The sequence below is a fragment of the Astyanax mexicanus genome, chromosome 4 (assembly GCF_023375975.1).
Source record: "Astyanax mexicanus isolate ESR-SI-001 chromosome 4, AstMex3_surface, whole genome shotgun sequence".
In the NCBI taxonomy this organism is placed as follows: domain Eukaryota; kingdom Metazoa; phylum Chordata; class Actinopteri; order Characiformes; family Acestrorhamphidae; genus Astyanax; species Astyanax mexicanus.
In genome coordinates, this window is record NC_064411.1 from 56,813,591 (window position 1) to 56,831,842 (window position 18,252).

An 18,252-nucleotide genomic window follows, 5' to 3' on the forward strand; every position below is an offset into this window, starting at 1 on the left:
AAGATGCAACCTAAATTAAATACATTTAGCATTTGTTTAGAAGGGGTATCCACAGATATTAGAATATATAATATAAATACAGTGCATATATAGAAGTTCTATCAGTGCAGCAGATCTGAAGCTCAGCCTGCTCTGTCTGTCTCTCCCACTAGATGTCTCTCTTAGTGTTTTTTACAGAGCAGAGAGACACATTAGCAGGCAGACTCACCACCAGACTCTCTCCTCCTGCCAATAACAAAGAAAACCCAGCAAAACACAACCAGACATATATACCAGCTTCTCTATATACCTGCTGCTGACTGCACGCTTCATATATATATATATATATATATATATATATATATATATATATATATATATATATATATATATATATATATATTTATAATATATGTACATATATGTTGTAAAGACCCTGAGGACTGTGGCATCAACAAGTGCATGTAAAGCTAATATCCATCTTCAAATATATATTTGATTTGTGAACACTCCTTTCCTTCTAATGAATGCTGCATGCTAGAGCTGGGCAATATATCAAGTTTTTTTTAAAGAATTATAGATTCTATATAGATATATAATATTTTGTTCATATGAGATATAAGATGAGACAATGTGGCTTATATTTATAAAGACTATGATGCATTCCAATTAGCTCCGACCAATTAGAGCCTTTCTCTTCTCCCAGTTTGTCAATACATAGGCAATACATACTGATCTTTCCGATTGATCTCTAAAATATATCATATCATGTTAGTAAAAGTGACTGCCTCAGAAGTGTCTTTTTGTTATAACCTTATGGAGGGAAAACAATACCAACATTTAGCTAAAAAACATATATATATATATATATATATTTTTTTTTATACATATATATAATTTATCCCCATAAAAAAAATATATAAAGAATATATTGTTCAGACAGAGTCACATTGCTGCAAATCAAATTTTTGTCAGATTTCAATACCACATATTAAAGTGGTCCAAATCAGAATTTATAAAAATCTGAACACAGCCTTTATGATGAACTATATATAATGTATTGTATGTTGTTAATAAAGTTAATGTGGCTAATAAAGAAATGATTGGAAGATGTACTCAACAATTATACCAATTGCGATATTTACTAATATATATCGCAGTATAGAATTAAGGGCTGCAACTAATGATTATTTCGGTAGTCGAATAATCTGATGATCATTTTTTCGATTAGTCGATTAGTCATCGCTTATTTCTGCCATGTCCCCTTTAGAAGGCATTTAAATATCCACATGTTGTTTAAACGTGAAGAGTGCTGATATTTAGTGAATAAATATGTAATCTGTTGTGTTTGGGCACTTTTTTGGAGACACAGACCAAGTTTCTTCTGTCTCCAGCCCTTTTACAAATTAACGATTAGTTGACAAATTTAAATAATCTACACTGACGATTATATCGACTAATCGGTGCAGCCCCTAATAGAAAACCCCACTACGGCTTTAATTCCCCCCAGATTCCTCCCAATCTCTGCAGTCCAATCGGTTTTAGTGAAGGTTCTGGAGGTCGACAGGTCACAATCAGGAGGGTCAGACTTTTTCCGGAGACCAATCAGAGCCCAGTAATAGCATCCTGCTTCGTCAGTCTGTCCTTGGGCGAGCCGTCACGGTGCCCGGTGCCCGTGTGGGTGCGGGCGATGGACCGATCATTTTCTTCTGTTATCGTCTCCGGCCTCGCAAAGTTTTGGTCCATTACAAGCTTCAGCCAATTCCCATCCCGCTTCACTTCTTCCAACATGAAAAAAATATATAAAATTGGACCCGTCTGTCCAATTCCAACCTCATCTCAACCGTCTGCCCAGTCAAGTATTTCAGCACAAAGAAGTGTTTATCAATACCGTAAAAACTACAAACGCTGAGAACATACAGCTCCACAAATCCACGAACCTGGATCAGGGTCTACAGGTTGTGTTAGATATGGATTATATATTTTATGCAGAAATACGCTGTACACTGAATTAGAAATACAGGTGTTAACAATTCCATATTGAACACATATCGTTCAGTTACTACAGTTCAAGGGCTGCAACAACTAATCTATAAAAATCGATTATTTAAAAAAATAATCTGTAAATAAAAAAGAAGCTGTAGTAAAAAAAGAAGCTGTAGTTTTAGTTTTAGAAGTTCTATTTTTCTCTTATTCAGTGCTATCAGAGCCTGCTAGAGTGGTTAAACAAGACATGGCTTATTTTTAGTACATTTATATCTCACTCACAATTAGCGAGTATTATCCGGTTAGTGGTGTTTGTTAGCTCTTCTACTCACTAAATAGGCAGAAAGATGAACTGTAGAGAGCAGTATTATCAGGTTAGTGGTGTTTGTTAGCTTTGCCACTCACTGTTTGGAATGAAATATGAACTGTAGAGAGAGGTATTATCTGGCTAGTGGTGTTTGTTAGCTTTGCCACTCACTGTTTGGAATGAAATATGAACTGTAGAGAGAGGTATTATCTGGCTAGTGGTGTTTGTTAGCTCTTCTACTCACTAAATAGGCTGAAAGATAAACTGTAGAGAGTGGTATTATCAGGTTAGTGGTGTTTGTTAGCTTTGCCACTCACTGTTTGGAATGAAAGATGAACTGTAGAGAGCGGTTTTATCCGGTTAGTGGTGTTTGTTAGCTCTGTTACTAACTAAATAGGCTGAAAGATAAACTGTAGAGAGTGGTATTATCTGGTTAGTGGTGTTTGATAGCTCTGCTACTCACTAAATAGGCTGAACGATGCACTGTAGAGCGCTGTATGTTTTTGTTAGTGAGGTTAAAATCTTTATCAGCTTTATTAACTTAATTTCCACCATAAATCAGAGAAAAATCGGGCGATTGCGATCACGTATTTTGGCTGAAAACCACCCGATACCAATACAGAGCCGACCGTCTCTACTTATTATTTATATAATTCAACTCTTACAATGAGTATCTGCTAACAACTAAACATAAAACAATTAACAATTTAACATAAAGAGCCATTTAGCTAATAAGGGTCCAATAACTAAACTGCTGTTCCCATTTTTTTACCAAACTCTCTCTTTTTTTCTACAGAAAAATGAGCCCCACCGGTTCCACACTGAACCTCTTTAGCTACAGTTCTTCTCCGAGACGTGGACCCAAAGCGGAATGTGACTGGCATGGAGCAGCGAGAGCGGCGAGCCCGGCCCAGAAGAGGGCTGTGTTCATCCGGAGAGGAACTCTAATGAGGCAAATAATGATTTATTCCTTCCAACCATATCCTCCAGTGCACAATTAAATGCATGAAATGGATTAAATAAATACAATAAATACAGATAATCATACAATTCACTTTGCCGTGGCTTAATTACCCCAAACCGACGCCATGCACTTTATTTATTTTGATTCAGTAATGGCATGGCAATCGATTAGGCTATAATGCTGCCAGCTGTTTTCTGTGCTCTGCTGTGCTGTGCTGTGTGTGTGTGTGTGTGTGTGTGACAGAGAGAAAGAGAAAGAGAGAGAGAAGCTTGCTCGCCCAGTGCTGCCGCTGTACTAAAACCTGCATTAACCATTTGAAATGTATAAATTATCATTCTTTCTCATTGCATATATGCACGTACGCATAATGCATATGCATGCCAGTGTGTACGAGTGGCTAATGCATGCACGGGTAAATGGTGTGTGTGTGTGTGTGTGTGTGTGTGTGTGTGCTGCTTGCATCTCGAGCAGCGCTTCTTGGAAGTCTCTAATGGACATGTTTTCCCTTTTGGAAGCATTTCAGACATGACTTCTCGTTAGACAAGACTTAATTCCACCCTCCCCAGCTGCTGGCTCCTAAGTGCTTCCCTTTTGGTAGCGGATTACCCAACCTCGAACCAACATGGCTGCTGGAGAGAGATAATTACACGTTCCTCCTCGCTTTCCGCCGCAAACTACAATACAAACGCAGCAACGTATCGCTTCTTAAGCTGCTTTCAGAAACAAGTCAGGGGTTAGTCTTCTCAGAAGAGGAGCTGTGGGTGAAATCGACATGATATACAGCACTTTATAGAGCCACAGGAATTAGAAATATCTGCTTATCTAAGGTTTATTTTTTGAACGTAAGGGTATTAAAAAGTGTACTTCGTTCTAATCACTTCGGATTTGAACGCATTCAACCAAAAATGAAAGAATAAGTGAGGTTATTTTGTGGATAACTCTGTAGCCCAACGTCAAAAGCCGCGTCTTAATGCTCATTGCTATGTTACACCCTGTCAATAGTCCACTTTCCACCTGCCTCGTTAGCAACCATAGCAACGATGCTTAAGAATATATCTATAATCTCCAAATTATAAAGGAAATGGCAAGTGACACACAATACACCTTTTGAGCATTTCGAGCCGCACAAAACTAATACTTTTCCCGTCGTTACGATAGCAACACCACGTCATTAATGTACTTAACTGAACAATACTTAAACATACCCTTCAATATCAATTCAAACCAAACCATACTTTCCCTGTGCGGTAAAACTGGCTGTAAGCAGTTTTTGAAAAATATGTGTGGGGTTTTTCTATTGCTTGACATATATAGTCTGTTTACAGATAGAAGTCCCGCCTTTTTTTAATATAGAGCCAATCAGCTTGCTTGTAACGCTGGAAGAGGAAGAGTGTGGCATTAATAAGAAAAGACTCTGAAGGAAATAACTAGTGAATAAGTTGGTGAATCGCCATGTCAGTCAACTGTGGAGCTACGAAATTTGCCACAGTAATCAGGAAAACTGTGCAAATTACTGGCTAACAGCACTATTAAGATGTGGACAGATTTCAATGTACAAGCAGGCGAAAAGGATATATAAGACAACAAACAACAGACAAAAAAGTTGTGAAAAAGTTAGTAAGGAGCCCTGCATACCCATCTAAACCAATAAATATACAATACAATATACGATAACTATATACTTTCATACTTAAACCCATCTATACCAGTACTTACCAATAAATACCCATATCCATCTATGCATTTTATGCCAAACCAATCAAGATCTTTTCATACCTATAACCATTCAAACCCTCCAAAACTATAATCATTATTACCCAAACTCTTCCATACACAGAATATATATCCATATCCTTTTATACTCTATTATACCTACTTATTACCATACCCACTTTTGTTCAAACCCAACCATAGCCAATCCCTACCATTCACATAATCAATTATACCAACAGATGTCCATTTACACCAGTCCAAACCCATATCCACAAAGGGGATATAATATACTTCTTAATACACAAGTTTTTACCAATTTTAGTCCCTTTCATTTAAGGGCTCTGTCACTTTTATGCAATTAAGCTGTTGCTGGCCACGCCCCATGTTTACACTAAGCGTTTACCACAGGTTAGTGTTAGCTTGTGCTAAATGGCTAAATACGAAAAAGATAGTTCATGCTTAATTGCGATAGAAGCCTAAAACTCATTATTTGCAAGTTCTTACATACACGGACAGTAGGTACAGATTCCTCCCTCAAACGAAATCCACTGGCTAATCCTGCTGTGTACTGTCTGAGGTTCTCAACCAGCAGACTGATGTTTCTGTGTTTCTTTAACTGATCTAGTGGGCGGGGCTCTGATGAGGGTCGATGGCAAAGGGGTAGGGCCAGGGTGATTCTTTGCAGGTTTCCTTAATAGCATCCAAATCCAAAATGCATCCTAAATGTGCCCTTTAAAATACCCATGCATATCCGTAACTTTAAAGGGGACATATTATACTTATTTTAACACAAATTAGAATAATATAGGTCTATGTTCTATACAAAACATGTTATTGAAGTTAAAGTTAAAGATCTCACAGCTCTATCATTACCAGTTTTAGTTCCTTTCAGAACGTTTAAGACGTTTAAGGGCTCTGTCACTTTTATGCAAATAAGCTGTGGCTGTCCACGCCATGTATATACCCTTATTATACCTATACTCTGTATATTGCTACAACCATTGCTGCATTTGCGGTACAGCTTCCTCCAGTTTACCAGTTTTACAGAAAACACAGTAAAGAACCGCTGCAGTAAAAAAGCCTGTGTTTTCCAGAGCTGCTATCAGTGCATCTTCTTCCTCCTCTTCTTCTTCCTCTTCCTCCTCGTCTGCTGTAGAAACACAGAGCTATAGGAGACGCTAGGAGGAACAAAGGCTGCTGTGATGTGGGGAAGACAGTGTATCGGGGCTGTGCGGGGAGACGCCGCTGAAGCTGAAGGCTGGTGGCAGCTCCGGGGAGCAGGAGAGCGTCAGGTAGACGGGAGGCGAGCGAGGTGAAAGCGCTGCCGTCTAGACGCTGGAGGATCCGAGTGTGATTTTAAAATGAACTGTCTGCTTTCTGACGGAGAAACATGCGAGGTAAAGGAGCGACACGTCAAAAGTTTAGGAACGAGGGGAGGGGCTTCAGGGGGTTCAGACTTAATAAGGGTGTAAGAAAATATCAATATATCGAAGTATCGCGATATTCGGTATCGATTTTTTAAAAGTTTACAGTATCGATATTTAATTATTAGTCTAAATGTAAAGATTGGTGTCAGAAGTGGTTAATTTTGTGTTGTGTACTAGGGCTGCAACAATTAGTTGATATATCGTTCATTGTCGACTGACATTGTTCTGGACATTTGAAAGGCATTTAAATCCCTTGTTCAGATGTTTCTATCGATGTGAAGCGAAGACAGAGAAAGCTTGAAACAACAGCCACACCCACAGCAAGCAGAGACGAAGGACATGGCAGAAAAAATCGATGACTAGTCAACTAATCGTAAAAAGAATCGCCAGATTAGTCGACTACCCAAATAATCATTAGCTGCAGCCCTAGAGTGTACCGTGACTACTGGGTAGCAGTGCTGGTTGGTGGATGAAAAAAAAGTTAAAAAAAAAAAAAATTATAAATTAAAACAATTGCAATATATTGTGTAAATTACAGTATTGCAATATATTGAATAGATATATTGAATCATATTGAACGGAAATAAATGGAGTGAAGAGCAAATTTTAATGACTTTTCCAAAACGTTTTGGGTATTTTTATTTTTCCAAAAACTAATCCAGGCCTGGAAATTGCTATTTTCAAATTTCATGACTTTTCCAGGTTTTTCTGAATTTTTCTAGGTTTTTCATGACGGTACAAACCCTGTTGCAAAAATTGTAGTTTTTGCAGTGTGTGGATTTAAAATGTAAAGTTTATTTAAAATCCAGATCATTTTAACATATATTTTGGACTATATCTATCTTAGTGCCTGATACAGGGCTGACGATACTGAGGAAAGTGTGTCACACTGCATATTTTATCTTAAAAATTTGATAATATTTGTTGTAAAAATGTATTTTTTTTAAGAAAAAGTGCAGATATAACTGAGAGTAAGTTTAATTATCGAGCTGTATGTTATAGTGTCAGTGCTGAGCAGTGGTGGTGATGGCGGTGATGGCGGTGGTGCAGTGCTGTGGCCGGCCTGGCTAAATAAAGCCTGTATGATTGTAAGTAATCCTGCTTCTCCGGCTCGCTTTAATTGAACAGCGACACAAGACAAATCCCACTTCTCTCTCTCAGCTCATCTATAATTAAGCTGTGGATTGGAGGCTGGCCTGTCACTGACATTACACTGCTTTAATACAACTGGAATGAATAATAAACACGCACACGTCTACAAACCGGGGTGGGCAATTTAACTCAAACTCTCAAACTAATGCATATCTAAAAGCATTTTCATTAAAAACAACATCTTACACGCTGCACGAGGCACGTCGTGATGCTCATTGCTATCTTACACCCCGCCAACATATAGTTGGGCTGGGCTGAAAAACTCCTGAAAAACCAGCCTACACCACAATGATAATGATCCCCCCTCAGCCAAACTTTACACTCGGCACAAAGCAGTCAAGAAGTTTTACATGCATGTCAGTGCAATTAGAGTACAGGTTTCTGCTGTTTTCTTTACAGTAAACATATTTTTTAGCAACAGAAACCACAAGAGCTCCACTGACTGAATACAACCTAGACAAAACTGTCAACAGTCAGACGTTCATTGCTATCTTGTCAATGCAGTATACTAAATAAAGTAACATTGCTGTTCTTGTAAATGAGCTGCTGGAGCTCCTTCACAGCGTCAACCAGCAGCTCAGTTTCCTCTGCTGAGAAGAGTTTGTTGGACACGTCCAGGTAGCTGCACCGTTACAATAGCAATCCACCAAAGTCAGAGCTCACCTGACTCTTAAAGGGAATGATGAACAAATGACAAACTGATTGGTTGATTGATTTCATGTAATATCCAAAACACAACCATGATTAATTAAAAGAATTAATACATGACTTTTGCCGGTTTTGAGCTGCGCAAGGTTGTACTTTTCCCGTCGTTACGATAGCAAAAACACTCAACTGTGGAATGTGCTGTTAGCGTTTAAAAAAACACACTTTAAAATCTGTTCCAAGTTCCCAGATATATCATAACTTTGCAACAGCTTAGCAACAGCAAGGCAACACCTTACAAACTGCTTAGAAATACTGTAGCAACCACATAGCAATGCTTTTTTGCAATCAACAGATAGAGTATAGAAACACCTTTGCAACCACCTAGCTACAGCTTAGCAACCAAAGGATATACTATAGCTTTGCAGCAGCTTAGCAACTGCATAGCAACACCTTACAAATACTGTAGCAACCACATAGCAATGCTTTTTTGCAACCAGATACAGTATAGACACACCTTTGCAACCACCTAGCTATACCTTAGCAACCAACAGATACACTATATCTTTGCAACAGATTAGCAAGTTGCAATCCCAGTACCGCAATACCGTAGCAACCACATAGCAATGCTTTTTTGCAATCAACAGATAGAGTATAGCAACACCTTTCTAACCACCTAGCTACAGCTTAGCAACCAACACATACACCATAGCTTTGCAACAGCGTAGAAACAGCATGGCAACACCTTATGGACTGCTTAGCAATACTGTAGCAGCCACATAGCAATCCTTTTTTTTGCAATCAACTGATACAGTAAAGCAACAGCTTAGCAACCAATAGACATACCATAGCTTTGCAACAGCTTAGCAACAGCATGGCAACACCTTATGGACTGCTTAGCAATACTGTAGCAACCACATAGCATTACCCTAGCAAACAACAGATACATTATCGCAACACTTTAGCAACCAAACGATATTCTGTAGCTTTGCAACAGCGTGGAAACAGCATGGCAACACCTTACGAACTGCTAAGCAATACCATAGCAACCACATAGCAATGCCTTTTTGTAACCAACAGATACAGTACAGCAAGACCTTTGCAACCAACAGATGAACTATAAATTTGCAACAGTATAGAAACAGCATGTTACGAACTGCTTAGCCATACCGTAGCAGCCACAAAGCATAACCCAAGCAAACAATTGATCTGTAGAAACATCTAGTAACACCACTTTAGCTGTTCAACTATTCTAGTTCCAAGTTTTTAGTCTTTATTAAGAAAAAACTGTTTTTTTAAGCCAGTAAAAACTCTAAGCTGTTTAACTGTAACACACACTGTCAGTAACAGCATTAAAGCAACACCGCCAGTGAACTATAACTGCGTTATTGTATTTTCAGTTTAGCCCCCCCAATTCCCTGAGAGCGCCTTAAATGAAAGAATGTTTAATTAATGATGCTGAAGTATTCTGTCACAATTAGGAAGATATATGGTCAAACAAGGCGCTTGTGATGGCCCTGACAGCCATGATGAAGGTTTGTCTTCCTGGACTGAGCCTGGCAGCCGGTACTGGAGGTTCTGGAGCCAATCCAACTGCAGTCAATACTGTAACCCGAGCTGCACACACTCATACACACTCATACACACTCATACACACTCATTCACACTCACACACACTCGTTCAGCACTGCTACTATACACAATCAGCCATAATAAGAGGCTTTATTCTCGGAAATACACATTTACGTATGTTATTTTAGACTTATTTCAGCTGCTATTCACAATCTGTCCATTTATGATAATATATATATATATATATAATTCATAGGGTTTAATATGATGTTGGACGACCCTTTACAGCTATAACAGCTTGAAATCTTTTAGGAAGGCTTTCCACAAGGTTTAGGAGTGTGTTCATGAGACACATTTTTTGGAGGTCCTAAAACTGTTCCATGATAGGAGGCTTTAGTCTTGAAAATACACATTATACACATTTACGCATGTTATTTTAGACTTAATTCAGCTGCTATTCACAATCGGTCCATTTATAATCCTTTATATATTCAGAAAACATACTAGAATTCATCAAAATGCACCATATTGCCAAATGTATGCAAAAAGTTCTGCTAAATGTATAGGGTTTAATATGATGTTGGACGACCCTTTACAGCTATAACAGCTTGAAATCTTTTGGGAAGGCTTTGCACAAGGTTTACGAGTGTGTTTATGAGATCACATATTTTTGGAGGTCCCCAAACTGTTTTCATAAAAGTTGAAAGCATGACATTTTCTCAGAAAATTGGTATGTTAAAGCATTAAGATCTGCACAGACTCATATACACACTCGGCCAACGGAAATACACATTTACGCGTGTTATTTTAGACTTAACTTAGCTGGTATTCACAAATCTGTCCATTTATGATACTTTATATATTCAGAAAACATACTAGAATTCATCAAAATGCACCATATTGCAAAAGGTTTTCGCTCATCTGCATAATGCATAATTCATATGGTTTAATATTATAGCTCTACAGCTGTAACTTTAACTATTTCACTCTTCTGGAAAGGCTTTTCATAAGGTTTAGAAGTGTGTTTATTGCAAAACGTATTTACTCCAAAATTGTATTTGTCAAGTCCCCAAACTGTCCCCACACTGTCAAAAATCTCTTATAATGTTAAAGCTTTAGGATAAGACTAATGATAATGATCCCCCCTCATCCAAACTTTACACTCGGCACAATGCAGTCAGACAAGTACTGTTCTCTTTGCAACCGCCAAACACAAAATACCATATAGAAGCCACTGGACACTGGAGCCAGATCAGTATACAGTGTTATTATATTAGTGTTAGTATATAACAGTGTTATAACTGTAGCATACGTATCTGCTGTTTTTTTTTTTTTTAGTAAAATTAGTAAAAGCTAATTCAGCACATAATTAGTAGAAGCTTAGGTTCTAGAGATTAGATTGTAGAAAATCATGATTTTATTTTATCATTTTAATTAATTGTATATAATTTAAAATGAGTTTTCGTAAAAACAAAAACCAAACAGGACTATTACAGGTCTTATAGATTTTCTCTGGATTTTACTGTACAAAAATGGACACAAACACACACCACTATACACACACACACAGAGCTTCCTTCGCTGCCTGTCGGTGCCACGGTGGGCCTGTCACTGCTCCAGTCAGCGACGGCGACAGCGACACACACTAATATAACATCACCGTCATTTATTACATCCGCACAGCCTGCCATAACACACACACACACACACACACTGAGAGCGAGCAGACCCTTAATCCAGGCAGGATAAGTCGGACAGGCCAGTCTCCGCTCGTCTCTCTGGGAGCTGTGGGAACTGTTATCTGAGGCCATGTGACGACCACATGCTGCCCGTCCCCTTACAATAAACAACCAGCCAGACTGACTGCAGCTCTACAGCCCTCAGTTCACTCTACAGCACCTCAACCCTTTATATTACAGCGTATTCCATCTATCATTACAGCATCTCAGTATTTCATTCAGAATTTCAGGTAATAAAGCTGCATTAATGCTGCTGCTTCTGTACATTAAAGCTTTGAAGAGTTAACTCAAAAACTGTATATATTACAATAAGTTCTTAATTTTCCACTTTTTCATTTTACAGACTCTAAACTGTTCCTCTCTGCTGCAGACTGGGGAATAAACTTCATTAATAAAGTCTAAAGCTAAGTGATTCTCAACTGGTAAAATAAAATAAAATAAAGAATTAATGCTCATCTGATTTTGTACTTATATTTTATATTGGTGAAAAGAGACAAAAGCCCTCTCCGGACAGAATTAGTTTCTCAGGGTTTCTCTGTGATTTTATTCCTGTCCAGAACGACCATATACGTGTTTTTCTCAGGCTGAATTATCAACTGTTTTTCTCTGAACTCTGAACGTGGTCCTCCGGTAATTTTAGTCCTGTCCAGACGCACATCTCTGAGTTTTCATAGAGTATTAAAGTGTGCTTAGCTAGAGCACAGCGGTGAAAACATAGGATAAGAAATTCTAAACTCTACCTCCACTGTTTTTGGGTTCATAAACATATCTGTGTTAAAAAGGGAATCCTTTAATATTTCTTCACCTGTTTAAATGGGTCCTCAAATATAGAAATCTTGCTTGTTTAAAATAGACACATATAGTAGAAATATAACCTTTTAAATACTATATACTACGTATTTTCCATCAGGGGATTTAAAGATAACTAGAAACTTTTCAAGGGACATATTATTCCTTGTTAGAACGGAGTCTCCAGCTCTATTCTTACCAGTTTTAGTCCCTTTCAGAATGAGCTGATTAAGGGCACTATCACTTTTATGCAAATAAGCTGTTGCTGGCCACACACCTTTGTTTCACTAAATGTCAAAACACGAATAAGCAAGTTCATGCTTAACTGCGACAGAAGCACAAATCTCAGTCATTAATGGAAAGTACTTACACCATCATCATCTGCTGACTTGCCACAGACAGTAGGTACAGATCCCTCCTTCAGACAAAGTCTACTGGCTAATTCTGCTTTACACTGTCTGATAGTCTGATGTTCTCAACCAAACGGGCTAAAGCACCTCGAGGAAAGAGGAAAGAAAACTAATATTTTAATTACACTAACCTTTACCTTTATGTTTCAGCCCAGAGAGCAGAGAGTAGCAGAGCTAACAAACACCACTAACCACACATACTGTAACCAGGGTTCATACACTTTTTAACCAATACCCAATATATTTCCATGACTTTTCCATGCCTTCAAGGCAAATTTTTACATTTTCATGACCATACAATTTTTAAAACAGTGCAGACACTGATGATAAAACCAAAAATCAGCTAAATAAACTATAATCGAAATTATGATTATGATTAATGTAGGCTTAAATTAATCTGACACACAATCTTTAATAATAAAATGTGTATCAGATCCCAAAAGAGCTCCATTGTTTAGGGCTAAATAACTGAATTAACTCTGAGCTGATTGATGTATTTCGTAGCTCAAAATAGATTCTCTCCATCGACAAACTGAAACACAGAGATTTCTAGACCAAATTTCTACGACTTTTCCAAAAATTTCTGGGTCTTTTTATTTTTACAAAAGGCCTGGAAACTGCTATTTTTTTTTTATTGCATGACTTTTCCACGTTTTCCATGACCGTAAAAACTCTGTGTAACACCAAGTGCTGCAGGTCACATTTTAAAGTGTTTAGTTTCAGTTTTTAGTGCTGGACATGCAGCCCAAGATCTTAGAATTGGTTTTAAAATTAAAATCAGCCCCAAAAACATGAATCGCTCCATCTGTAACACTAACTAAAGGTTAAAGCAGAGGATCTGCTGAAACAAGTGGTTTTAAAAAGGCTGTGAAAATAATGCTGGACTGCACTCAGACTGTACACTGTAACTTGTTTTCAGAAAAACACTGACTTTAAAGTTAAAGTTAAGTTTAAGAAAAGAGCCAATTTTATTTTTGTTATTCATTATATTTTTAAAGTTGCTTTACTAGATTTACTTACATTTTTTGAAAATAATTTACATTACCATTATAATTAGAATTTGTAGTGATGTTTATTATCAAACATACATTTTTTTTAATGTAATGAATAGAATTTTTTAAGATATAGAGTACAGGCCAAAAGTTTGGACACACCTTCTCATTCAATGTGTTTTCTTTAAAATAAAAAAAGTTACTGATCTGTGTGCAGAGAAGAAGTGAAATATCTAATTTTTTGGCCTTATTTATTTTGTGCAGTTCTGATATTTAATTTTATTGTACACTTTTTATTTGTCCAAAACTTATCCAGGTCTGGTAATAACTATTTTTTTTAAATTCCATGACTTTTTCCATGTTTTTCATGACCGAACAAACCCTGTGTAAGACTGCAGAGTGCTGCAGGTCACATTTTATAGTGTTCAGATTTCAGTTTTTAGTGCTGGACATGCAGCACAAGAGCTTAGAATTGGTTTTAAAATTGAAATCAGCACAAAAAACATGAATAACTAAAGGTTAAATCAGAGGATCTGCTGAAACAAGTGGTTTTAAAAAGGCTTTGACTGTTCACTGTAACTTAGAGGGGGGGGGCAAGAACCAGAACAGTGATAAGGACGGGGGGGAGGGGGAGGTTGGTCCCCATGGAGGCAGTTAGGAGCATCACGGAGAGAGGGAGAGAGAAAGTGAAAGAGAAAAAGAGAGAGAGAGAGAGAGAGAGAGAGAGAGGAAGGTGTCAATTAAAAGAATGAACCCCAGCGCGTTGCGGCGCTGACAGCTGGGGGGAGCGGAGCTGACAGGCGTCACATTAGGGGGCTTTGGTGGCTCTGCTGCCACAGTCGGTGCCCATCCCCCCCTCCACCACTCACCAGGCCAGCCGGCGGCTCGCAGAACCCAGGCTGAGGAGGGTCTGCGCCGGGTTCCGATCGGCGATTTATCAATTCCAATCAGCGATCAATAAATCAACAAACACAAAATCAAAAGACAAAAACAATTATTTCCTTATTATTGAAGAATAGTTCAACATCTAATCCAGCTATTCAGCATATAATATAAATTACTCAGTATCCACTATGAATTCCCTACATCTACAAAGCACTTAGCATCTGCACTGAATTATCCAGGATCCGTCATGAATTATACAATATTCAATAACTACTATAACTATTGAGAATCAGAATCACAATTAATGAATATTTTTTTTTCAGTATCCACTATGAATTATTATTCAGTATGAATTTTTGTGAATTTTTTAAGCATCTACAATGTTTTTTTTAGTATCCACTATGAATTACTCAGCATCTACAATGTTTATTTTTTCTGCATCCACTATGGATTATTCAATATCTACAATGAATTATCCAGGATCCACCATGAATTATACAATATTCAATAACTACTATAACTATTGAGAATCAGAATCACAATTTATGATTATTTTTTTTCAGTATCCACTATGAATTATTATTCAGTATCTACAATGAACTATCCAGGATCCACCATGAATTATACAATATTCAATAACTACTATATTATTCAGCATCTGATTTACTATGCATTTTTTAAGCATCTACAATGTTTTTTTTTAGTATCCACTATGAATTATTCAGTATCTACAATGAATTACCCAATATCCACTATGAATTATTCAGCATCTACAATGAATTACCCAGTATCCACTATGGATTATTTGATATTCAATAACTACTATAACTATTCAGCAACTGAATTACTTAGCATCTACAATGCTTTTTTCAGCATCCACTATGAATTATTCAGTATCTACAATTAATTATCCACTATCCACCATGAAGTATTCAATATTCTATAACTACTATAACTATTCAGCATCTACATTACAATGAATTATCCAGTATCCACTATGGATTAAACAGTAATTGCTTTCATTATTCAACATCTGCAAAGAATACTTCAGCATCCACTATGAAGTAGTCAGTATGCACTATGAATCACTCAGCATCCACAATGAACCACTCAGCTTCTACCAAACATTTTTGTGTCCACTATGAATTACTGCTGCAGTTCACCAGCTGCACAGGATTATTCAGAATCCACTATATATTAAACACAATTAACAATTCAACACCTGAAAATGATTATTTAGTATCCACTATGAGTTATTCACTATCCACTATAGCTATCCAGCATCTGCAAGGATTTACTCTGTATCCGCTATGAATTACTCATTCTCTACAACAAATTATTCATTATCCACTGTAAACCACTGAACACAATAAACAATTAATCATCTGCAAATTATTATTCTGTATCCACTATGAACCTACACTCTTTATTGTTTTAGTGTCCACTATGAATTATTTAGCCATCTACTATGAATTACACTGAATTACTTCAACACACTATTCAATAACTATCACCACAATTCATCTGCATCTGTGAAGAATAAGTCTGAATCCACTATGTATTTATCAGTTTGTACAATGAGTTACGCATAATCCACTATGAATTACTCATTCTCTACAACAAACTATTCATTATCCACTGTAAACCACTGAACACAATAAACAATTCATCTGCAAATTATTATTCAGTATCCACTATGAACCTACACTCTTTATTGTTTTAGTGTCCACTATGAATTATTTAGCCATGTACTATGAATTACACTGAATTACTATAAAAACACTATAATATTTAATAACTATCATCACTATTCATCTGCATCTGTAAAGAATTAGTCTGAATCCACTATGTATTTATCAGTTTGTACAATAAGTTACGCATAATCCACTATGAATTACTGAAAGCTGATGTAGTGTTTTGTTATTATTGGCTGTAATTGATCACATGTTTAATTCTCAGATGCTGTGATTGGGTTGTATAGGCAGTATACCCCCCGGTCGGTATACGCGGTTCTGTGGCAGCGCAGCGGCTATCTCCTGCAGCTCGGGCTAATAACAGTGATTAGCGTGGCAGCGCGTGGGCCGGCGCTGGCGGAGGCAGGCTGAGTGCCGGCTCTGTGCCGGGGAGCGCGGGCTGTGGCAGGGCAGGAGGAAGCCCGGGAGGGTTTGGGCGGTGTTCCACCAGGCAGCGGGCCTGGCACCACAGGACAGATCATCTCAAGCTGAGCACTTCCACTTAAAGCCTTCATTAAAGGAATTTGTTATTTAAAACAGGCGACGCAGCGGCCCCGGGGCCCCGGGGCCTTCACAGCCATCACAGTCACTGCCGGCTTTACCCTTTATTTCCTCCTGCGCTCGCTCTGTACGAGCTTATAGCGCGGTAAACTCAGCACCCCACTGTTCCACAGCAACACTTTAACTATAGATATAAAACAGAGCTTCAAATTCACCCTGTACAGCGCAAATACGAACCATAACACACAGCAATAATTTTATTTCTTTATTAGCGATATAAAAACACAAAACAAACATACAGCTCTGGCAAAAATGAAGAGAGCACTTCAGTTTCTGAATCAGTTTCTCTGATTTTGCTATTTATAGGTTTATGTTTGAGTAAAATGAACATTATTGTTTTATTCTATAAACTACACACAACATTTCTCCCAAATTACAAATAAAAATATTCTCATTTAGAGCATTTATTTACAGAAAATGAGAAATGACTGAAATAACAAAAAAGATGCAGAACTTTCAGACCTCAAATAATGCAAAGAAAACAAGTTCATATTCATAAAGTTTTAAGAGTTCAGAAATAATCAATATTTGGTGGAATAACCCTGTTTTTTTATCTTTTTTTAAATGCATCAAGTAACTGCTATGAATACTTAGCAACCACTTTTATTTATTCAGTATCCAGTATGTATTTTTCATTATCAGGAACTGCTGTGTACTTCAGTTTGTATGTTTTGTAGTTGTGAAATTGAGGAACTGAAGTGTGACATACATACACTCCGTATTCATACCCAACACAAACTGCTGTTGGGATTTGATTGCATTCAGAGATTAAGGGTTAAAAATATTAAATCCCTGTTTTTTATGTAAATGAGTTCTATTAGATTAAAATAAGTCATAAATATGAAGATGAATACTGAAGTAGTGAATTCTGAATGAGGCACAGATCAGAATAGATGATCAGAACAGAGATAATTTATCAGTTTTATAAAAGCGCAGTAATAAAAACAGCCTGTTAAACTCTTTTAAGGAAAGGAAAAGAAAGGTCGTAAAACGGTCGCGTAAAAATGAAATACTTTTTTGTTGATAAGACCACACACATCACAAGTGTTCCTCCGGGGGGGATACAGTAAAACAAAAGACAATACGGCGCTTTTTTAGCTTTTTTAAAGAGACAGACCCGAGTTTGACACCGTATTAAAAGGTTTACAGAAGGTTTATTAAGGTTTTTTTATCGGTTATTAGCTCGGGGCGGACGGCCCCGGGCGTCGTCGCCTCATCTTTCGCATGAGAATCTTTCAGAGATGTAATCACGAGGCGCGAAGGCATGAGAGCGGCCCATTCAGCCCGGCGCGAGAGCAGCCCGAAACGATGACCAAGCAAAAACCAAAGAGACAAAAACTGCATTATCTATCCTGCAGCGGAGGCCATTATCCAGTTATCAATAGAGTCCTCGTCGAT

The 18,252-nt window shown here is 37.5% G+C and overlaps 1 protein-coding gene and 1 long non-coding RNA gene across 3 annotated transcripts in view; one reads left to right on the plus strand and one right to left on the minus strand.

The window, feature by feature from the left end:
- pbx1a (pre-B-cell leukemia homeobox 1a) overlaps positions 1 to 18,252 on the minus strand; it is a 137,567-nt gene that overhangs the window by 33,507 nt on the left and 85,808 nt on the right. The gene's annotated exons all lie outside the window — the stretch shown is intronic.
- Positions 16,971 to 18,252, plus strand: part of LOC125801723 (uncharacterized) — a 110,832-nt gene continuing 109,550 nt past the window's right edge. Inside the window, exon 1 of the long non-coding RNA XR_007438899.1 lies at positions 16,971 to 17,160. This is a non-coding gene — a long non-coding RNA (uncharacterized LOC125801723). The remainder of the gene's footprint in view (positions 17,161 to 18,252) is intronic.